Raw genomic sequence first — 9,122 nt, 5'->3', positions numbered from 1 at the left:
AACATGAAAACTTTAGAAAAGGCCGTACCTCTGGTAGTTGGAATTTTCCAATGCTGCAGTCCGGTGGTACATGATATTTTTCCTCCAGCTTCGCCCCTGCTAACATCTGTGGCACGTTACTTTTCTGATGCAAGTCATATCCATTTTCCTATATATAGACACACCCCTGTACCCAGTACCCTGGCAAAGTATGATAGTTGAGAAGAGACGAAACCCTTGCTAGAGCTCAAAGCTTCATCTACCTGCCCTTGCATCTACCACATAATCTTACACTCAAATTATTTAGGTTCATGATACTTTGAGAAACAATCCTTCTGATCTTTTTGCAAGGGTTTCAAGATCGTTTTCTACTACATGACCCCAGCGTGCATTGGAATAGGAAGAGAGCGTGTACCAAAGCCAAGACACATATGCACTCTTTAGGAAAAAGTAGACGGGAATGGAAGGTATCAGGAGAGAAGTTAGCACAACCAGTTCTGCTTCGACTTCTTACTATGAGTTGTATGGAGATTCAACACTTGTAGTGCCAACCAACTTGACATTGAGATCTCTGAAAACCAAGTCTTACTCCTTCAACCACCGCATGTATACATGGTATTGTGGTTACTTTCCACCATATGGATTGATTGGACAACCAGAACGTCCATTGCGACTTTGGAAATCCTACAACATACGACAAAGGAACCGATCGAGCATTTATTTTGTTCAGTTTGCGGATTGTTTATTATGATCCAGTACACGAAACATTTAATTTTGGACACTATCTCACTCACCTTCTTATGTGATGTTACATTAGAGTTTCGAGGAACATGCCCTGAAGCGAAGGAGGGGAACGAGCAGAATCAATGTGTTCCAATTGTTGGCCTTGCACTGACCATCCAACGGACCATGGACTAAACGGCCGCTGCACTGAGTCAATCAGGTCCCAATACATCTAGAGGGAAAAAGTGCACCAAGCAAGCTACTCGACCACTGTAAGAATAACATATTAGAATCTAGGTGTGCAATACATATCAACATATATTTTATTATATTAACATATGTAAATTTAAAATTCATACTTCAAAATTTTCAAATGTAGTTTGTACAAATGCTACATGTATGTGATGGAATGTGTTGAATTAATCGTGCCCGATCATACTCTTTGCTAGATGTACAAAAGTATATCAGGAAAACCTCCTAGAGGTTTGAGGTAGAGCAATAGTTTCATTGAGTATAATATGAGAACATTCAAGGATCGAAAGTAGTTTCTGTATCATTGTATGCAGTGTTAAGTAGGCATATAAAATAAAGTCATACTAGACGGATATGCGAGCTTTGCCTCGCCGCCTACACTACGTTTGGCACTATGTACTAGGTGGGGTGAGTGCGCATGTGTTTTTTGACCGTGTCACTATCATTTGTAACGTGTTTACTTTTTTATTTGTTTAACGATACATTACACATGTTTTATCGCACCAGTGAAATCCAAGTTGTCCAAAGTCCTTTGGTGATGCTCTCCCGCATCCTATGAAATTAGGTTAACCTATGTTTTACACTTCGCTATGTTGGTATGTTTATATAGTAAATATATGTAAATAGGAAGGTGAATCATAATCACACATATTACAAAATATAAACCTTGGAGAAATTTGAAGGCAAGGACTGTATGTATGTTACACATGAAAATGCATATATTCGAGGGTGCACTGGTGATCTTTCCTTTCTCTCCTTGTGTGAAATTTGAAGGCAAGGGATGTATGTAATAGGAACATATTAATAGTAGCTATATAATATTTGGTCTCAACACTGTGATCACGAAGTTATTTACAGGGCTAAGCAAAAGCAGCGAAAGAGGTGCATAAGGAGGTTTAGTAGCTCCATATGTATGAAAGCGAGTGATATATGAACAATATCATAGAAAATTACATAAGTAAGAGCACCCAAAAGAAATATGGTAAAAAGGAGAAATTGTGCATCTTGCATTACTTGAACACATAGTCCAATAGAGTGAATATGGTTCATATGTAACTGCACTTTCATATAGGCATGAGATTATATTAAATGCCACGGTGGAAGTACGAAATTAAAAGTTGGAAGCACAAAAGAGAAAAAGTACCACATGAGTGGCATAGTGATCAGTGCAGACACTACGCAGTCTACATAGCTCGCAACTTAGGAATCTGTCCTTATTGTTTTCAAACGTTTATCCAGGTGGGTACTCCTAATTGTAAGCTTGTGAGCGTGTCTGCAACATTGATAAGAATTGTCTGCAACTCCAATCGGAAAGTTAAGAATCACGATGCTTCTCATCCGTGCGTAAAAGGAAGACAAAATGTCTCATGTGACCAACCTCTAGCAAGCCTTTTGTTGTTGCTTTACCGATCCACACGCAAATAGGATTCAGGAGGACAATTCTCGCTCGATTATCAGATAACAGAGTACGATACAGGCTGATACAGAGGTACCATTAGAAGAAAATAAGGAAGAACAAATACATGAGTTCAGTTGTGATCTTATTTGATGGCTGTCGGCGGACATAAGTACCGAGGTTCGTGTAGGTGTCGCACACTTGCTTGTGGGGCTCAGCTTCGTGTACGCTTTTCCCTTGCTATGCTTCCAGGCATCACTCACGGCCGTGCCATTGTAGTCTGACTCTCTGAGCTGTTGTTTCGTACTCTTGTTCTGTTCTTCTAGCTGTTTCAATCGTGTAATTGAAATCTCCGATCCCCATATTGGCGGCATTCTGAACATAATTGCTCGCATAGAAGCGGATTCTTCAGCAATGTCATGATCTGTGGACAGGATTCCAGGTATTGCCTGGTCCAAAGGTGATCCTGGTAGGGCTGGTTCATAATTGTTGAAAGGCTTAGAGACAGAAACCCTGCCTTCCTCGCATGCTTCAAGGAGATCTTCAGCTTTTGGAATGCCAAGTTTTTATATCATAATAGTCAGCATCATTCTATGGGGAATTCTAACCATTATCCGTTCATCCTATAGGGAGGGAGATAGGCACAGTGGCACAAGCCCTGCCTTCCTCGCATGCTTCAAGGCTATATTTAGCTTCTGGAATGCCAAGTTTTTGTAGCATAATATTGAGCATCCTTTTGTAGGGAATTCTAACCATTCTTCATTCATCCTATAGGGGGGGGGGGGGTTATCAATTAAAACATTAAGTAAGCATAGTTAATCTAAAAGATCAAACAAATGTGCTAGGAACATCCAACAATGGGTTAGTAGTACTATAGTTTGTTATTCTGTAGGTTGGTAAAAAGACCTTATACAAATATGGTGCACGATTTCACAATGAAGTACAGAAGGCGATGAAACTGTAATGAGCCAGTCCGCGCGACAAATAATATAAGCCTATCTCTACCAGGAAAACGATTTAAGGTATATGTAGCACTAACTATGGAAAAGAAACAAAGGCTGAGCAATGGCTACATCAGCAAAAAAAATGAAGGTACTGGTCTGAAGATTGTCGCTAAACCTCTATGCTATAAATATGTTCATCATGGAGCAAATCTCCATAAATTATTTAAATAGTCTAATCACATAAACTGTTGAATTAATAGGCAGACCACCACCGTGTAAGCACCACCAAATGACAAACGAAGTTATAAATATAAGAAAATAAGCATGTTGCATACCACCTGTGTGTTTGCCACGTGAATTAAGGCCCAATATATAAATAGTCTAATCACATGAATTGTTGAGTAATTTTGACCCATGAATCAAAATCAATGGGTACGCTGAAAGTTATAGACAGAAGGTTAAGAGTCTGGCACTCAGGAATTAATCTAGCTCATAGTAGGCTGTTTAGTCACTTGTTCAGGTATCCACATCAATTTAACTGAATCAATAGATACGTAGGACGTAAACTATACACTGAAGGCACATTTTATATTTATGTTAAGAGTCCAGCACTAAGGAAATAATCGAGCTCATTCTACTCACTTGCTGAGGAATCCACGTCAATGTAACTGAATGTGCACAAGCAGACGCCTACTTCAGAGGAGGATATTACCTTGCGAAGAAATGACACTACTCACTCAAGAGATAGGAATAAAAGGCCCTGAGAAAAAGAAAATAAAAAAGACAAAAGTCTACTGGTAACCAGAACTTAAATAAGAGGACAAGCGTGAATGGGAACGGAATTAGGAGAGCATAAAAAAGATAAATTTATGACAAAATAGCTACACCCCCACCAAGAGTGATAACATTTCACGCGTATAAAGCAATACTCTAAAGAAAGTCTCACAAACCGCAAGAACAAACGACAAAACATTGTATTGTAAAAATACACAAGCAAAAAAAAAGTCCCACTGAATAATTAGGTACATAAATAAGCATCAGGAGTTAAATAGACATGTTAACTCATAATGATAAATGAGAATCATACCGAGGTTCTATTTACAGATCAATACGCTACTCTTTCAGGACAAGAACACTAACAAATCTAGTAGTACAAATGAGCAGCATCAATGAGTGCAATGCTCTCGCTCTAGAAAAGAGGAAATTGTTATATGCAAGAGTGTAAATATATTGAACTCTTCCTTAAATTAATACATGGAGTTAATGATAACACGCATTCATTCAAGCTATATGTTATCGGGAGTGCCGTTTTGGCACCCGGGAGCATATGCTCCCGGTTTTTAAACTTCATTTTAAATGCACTTTTAAAATGTTGAAAAATTTGAACATAAAATTTAGTGGATACATCTCGAAATTCTACACGTTCACAAAGTGGTTTTACAGAAAACCGACATTTTGAGTGTCATTTGTAAAAAAGATAATTTTTCGGTAAGAAAAAGTTGTGTACGAGACGTTTTGTTTATCTTTTTCACACAAGTCACAAAAATTGTCGGTTTTTCGCAAGACTTGATGTGCGCACGTAACATGTTGATACGTAAGCGAGAAATTTTTTGTTCGAATTTTTTGAACATTTCAAAATGTTTTTCCGGTGGCAGGAGCATATGCTCCCATGTGCCGAATTGAATTTCCGTATGTTATCCTAGTTGTTTAGGGCATTTTTATCCAAATTGTTAACAAAGAACTATGTGAAATGTGGCAAAACACATGAGATGAGGTATAAATAAAGATGCATACCAACATGTGTAGCAACAACTACAAAAATAAAGCATATATGTTCTTGATATTTATACCAGCAGAAAATCTAGCGTGGTGAATATAATTCAAAACAAAATCAATCAAATATACAGGAATGGCAACAGAAAGCAAGAAGTGAAATAAAAGGGATCAGGTGCCTTGAACCTACTTTAAGAGGACACACTGATTTGAAGAGGTAAATGTATGTACAGAAGTTATGAAATTATGGCAGGACAGAATTTTGAGACCTAAATATGCACCGGCCAGTTCTTGATATTTCGAGAAATCTCCAACTTAAACTGACTAATTCCTTCAGTAAAGCAAAAGGTAACATATGACATATGGTATACATCGGTACTTAATAGCACAAAAAAGGGTGGCATCAAACATCTGAAGAGAGTACAAATTCCCATAAGAACCAAATTATCTTTGTTCCCAAAGAGCCAAAGAGAATACATGTTCACAACAAAAAAAGAAGGTGCATTAGAGTTATCTCTAATATTCTCACAGTTAAACATCAGTGGAAACAATTATACATAATATAGTCCAACCCAACACTTACATGGACAGGGAATATGCATATACACCTGACGATTTTAGTCTCAAAGAAGCCCCCATATTGAGAAGTGGAAAGAAGACCACGAAGATGATATCCTGCTAAACAAAACTAGAAACATAAAATCCAGCAGGAGCACGTTAGTTGTTAGGAATCAATTGGTAAGGAAGGAAGATACCAGATGGCTACCGCACCTGGGAGGCTTGGAGATCAATGCGGGGTTAAATGGTGAAGAGCTGCAGGGAAAATAACACATAAAAATTGAGGAAATGAATAGCACCCACGTCCCACCATTAGAGAAGCAAGAAAAAGTTTTCTAGAATGGAAGGAAGCCATCCAAAGCCGAACTGAAAGTATGTATTTTTGGCTCACGGAGGAAAATCCACGATGGCCGCTTATCTCCCCTCCACCTCCTCATTTGGGGCCTTGGGGGTTCTTTTGTGGTACCCCCAATTAAATGATAGTCGTTTATTTCCGTCCATCCAATGGCCTAAAAAGTTCCATACCACACTCTAAAACTTGACCGGTATGTTACATACCGGTGGGAATTTTCGCACCCCACAGGGAAAAATTGTATACGGGCTCAGCCCAATAGACTGGTTCAGGCCCAACAATTGGTTCTAGCCTTCCAGTCCTGCGATACACCCGTCCCGTATCACTCGACGGAGTGGCCGCCGCCAAGTCCATCCCCTACCTAGAGTCGTCGACCTGCCGCGCATCTCCGTCGACGGCGGCGACGAAAGTGGAGGAGGGTTCTTCTACGGTAGCTGCCCCACCGCGCCGCTGTTGATCCGTCGCATCACGTCCCCATCCGCGTCCCCCATCGCCCTCCTGCAGCCGGAAAGGAACCCGCGGCCGCCGGAAAGGAGCTCGCCGCCGGCTCCTCATCTCGTCCCTGAACTCCTTCCTCTGTGCCTGGGAAAGCTTCCGGTGGCTGCGGCGGAGGAGGAGATTGCGCTCGTCCAGGTTCGTGCCCTTCATGCCCTACTGCTTCTTACATGCGCTCTGGCCGGAGGCCGTGCTGTGGTCGAAGCCTCAAACTCTGGTAGAAGAACAGCGCGATCTAGTTGTAGACGTGTGTATCGGCTATTGTTCTGACCCAGAAATTGCAGCTGCCAACATGATTATTGGTCTGGCTCCTGGCTAAATTGGCGTATTGTGAGAAAGAATGAGACAGGGGACTGAAACAAGCCTAAGGCATTGTAGAAGTAGTGAGTGTATTTGACAACAGTGAACAGTTAACAACATAATTGATACTTTCGGCCTGAAATAATGCCTGAAGAATGAGTTAGAGGGTTAGATACTGTAGTGTTGGGTATTATGTATGATTGAGTCAGATACTTGTAATTTTGAGAAATGTCTTACCCACATAGGTTCCATGCTTAGGAATTTTCGTGGCTTGTGTATAACCTAGTGAAATACTGTTTAAAAAATTATGATCAGTCTCTTGCATATAATATTCTCTATATATTGTTATCTGGCTAAATTCAATGAAACCTTAAAAGCTGGAGAGTTCTCCTAAAGAACTCGAAGTATTTTCTGCAATAGGCATGAACATGCATATTATTAGCAATGCCTAATCTTAGCTTGAAAGAAAGTTCTAGTTTTGGCCATCAGAGAAAATAAATACTGCTCTTACATGTTGGTTTGGTGTTAGGTAAAATTTATTTTAATTAGTTTGCATGCTTCGAGATAAAATGAACTTGTTCTGTAAAGCAGGCATGAACTCTTCCAGCCCTTGTACTTGTTATTTTAGAATGCATGAAGTCAACCCCCTTAAAACTCCGACGCATATATAATCAAACTTATTAAGATTTTTAAAGGCTTTTCTATTAAGAAAAGCAATGCTCCAAGTAGTTTATTGGGGATTGCATTGACGCCAAAGGACAAGTAAAAAAAAGAATGAGTGTAGTAGCCCGGTACTAGTTAGTTGCTTATCTGTTCAATCCAGTTGTAGTTGCAGTCACTAACTCACTGTTACTGTTCTTGTGGCTATTTAATTGCCATAACTTCGCTATCAAGAAAACCCTGAATTTTGGGTGCATTTTCCCTCTCTGTGATTTTAAGTAGCCGTTCCTTGTTTTGTTGTAGTCGCAGGATGTTCACCGAGTCTTTCCTACGGCTCAGGGTCATGAAAGGTCCAAATGCAGTTGGACTTGGTATGTTGAACTGTTGGTTCAATATCTATTGTTGTCTTTTACCGAGCACATGCCGTTCATATGTAGGTAGTTGTTTTATTTAACCATTTATTTGCGTCATGATACTGTCTTATTGTTCAAGCTGTTTCTCAGGCTTGTTTCATCATCTGAAATACACATTTGCAGGAAAATAGTGTACTCTAAAAAAGACTCATTGAAAGCATGTTTACTTGTAGCTTAAATATGTTTAAGCACAACAGCTTTAAATTGAAATGCTAGTTTGCTTCTATTTCTTTTTATTAGCCCATTCTCCATTTAACTCAGTTGAGTAAATGGGCCTTACGAGTTCTGAAAGTGTTTGGATATAGTCCCCATTTCCTATCTAGATAGAACCAAAATTGCTTTTATAATTCTATTCAAACAGCGTCTTTTGATAGTTGTTTTGGAAGAGCAGGTTCTGGACTCAAAGAAGATTATACAACAAATACGTGATGCCAAGCTTACCATGAAGCATATCTAGCATTTTAGGATGCGGTGATAGAAGAGCTGGAAGGCAAAACTAAAGAAATAATAACAAAGATGTTGCACAAGACAAGATAAAGGAGCTCGATGTTCTTATGAAGAAATGATCAGATTTTCGGTGGCGACCGTCAGTGTAGTCATTGCCTTAGCTATTGTACTAACTTATATGTATGTTAAGTTCTGATTCGTTGAAATGTCAATAAGTGATATTGAATATTGAATTCATAATATCTGAGGGGAAAACATGTTGCTGCAGGCCCAGCCATAGCCTTTCTCTTGTTCAACTTAACTGAAGACTACAGCTACACAACCAGCTTGTAACCAGCTTGTATTACTTTCAGTAGATGATGCAAATACACTTGAACATGTTAAGCTCAAAAACACGCACTTATTTGTATGTTAAGTTCTGATTCGTTGAGATGTCAATACGTCATATTGAATATTGAATTCATAATATGTTGGGGAAAACATGCTGCGGCAGGCCCAGCCATAGGCCATAGCCTTTCTCTTGTTCAACTTAACTGAAGACTACAGCTGCACAACCAGCTTGTATTACTTTCAGTATATGATGCAAATACACTCGAACATGTTAAGCTCAAAAACACACACTTACACCAATTTACGTCAGGATCGGTTAGAACAATGTCCATGACGATGTAGCACCTGACCGATCTGGTCGCAACGGCGATCGCTGGCGATGCCGGGCTGGGCTGATACGGTGGCGACGTCTTTTCTGACGTAGGCGTCACGTGCTTGGGCTGGGTGCCACTACACGAAGGCCGACCTTTGAGAAGGGAAAAACCTATCCCCGCGCGCGC

General features: G+C 39.8%; 1 long non-coding RNA gene across 2 annotated transcripts; it reads left to right on the top strand.

Annotated features, from left to right (window-relative positions):
- Nucleotides 1-6,331: 6,331 nt before the first annotated feature.
- LOC124681774 lies at nucleotides 6,332-8,565 on the top strand. Of its 2 annotated transcripts, XR_006996016.1 has the most exons (3): nucleotides 6,332-6,610; nucleotides 7,736-7,803; nucleotides 8,237-8,565. It is a non-coding gene; the product is annotated as an uncharacterized LOC124681774 (long non-coding RNA). The 2 variants fall into 2 exon arrangements; XR_006996015.1 differs by lacking the exon at nucleotides 7,736-7,803.
- The last annotated feature ends 557 nt before the right edge of the window (nucleotides 8,566-9,122 follow it).

Source organism: Lolium rigidum, unplaced genomic scaffold (genome assembly GCF_022539505.1).
Source record: "Lolium rigidum isolate FL_2022 unplaced genomic scaffold, APGP_CSIRO_Lrig_0.1 contig_55717_1, whole genome shotgun sequence".
NCBI lineage: Eukaryota > Viridiplantae > Streptophyta > Magnoliopsida > Poales > Poaceae > Lolium > Lolium rigidum.
The sequence above is the reverse complement of the archived record's forward strand: the minus strand, read 5'-3'. Positions and strand labels throughout refer to the sequence as shown.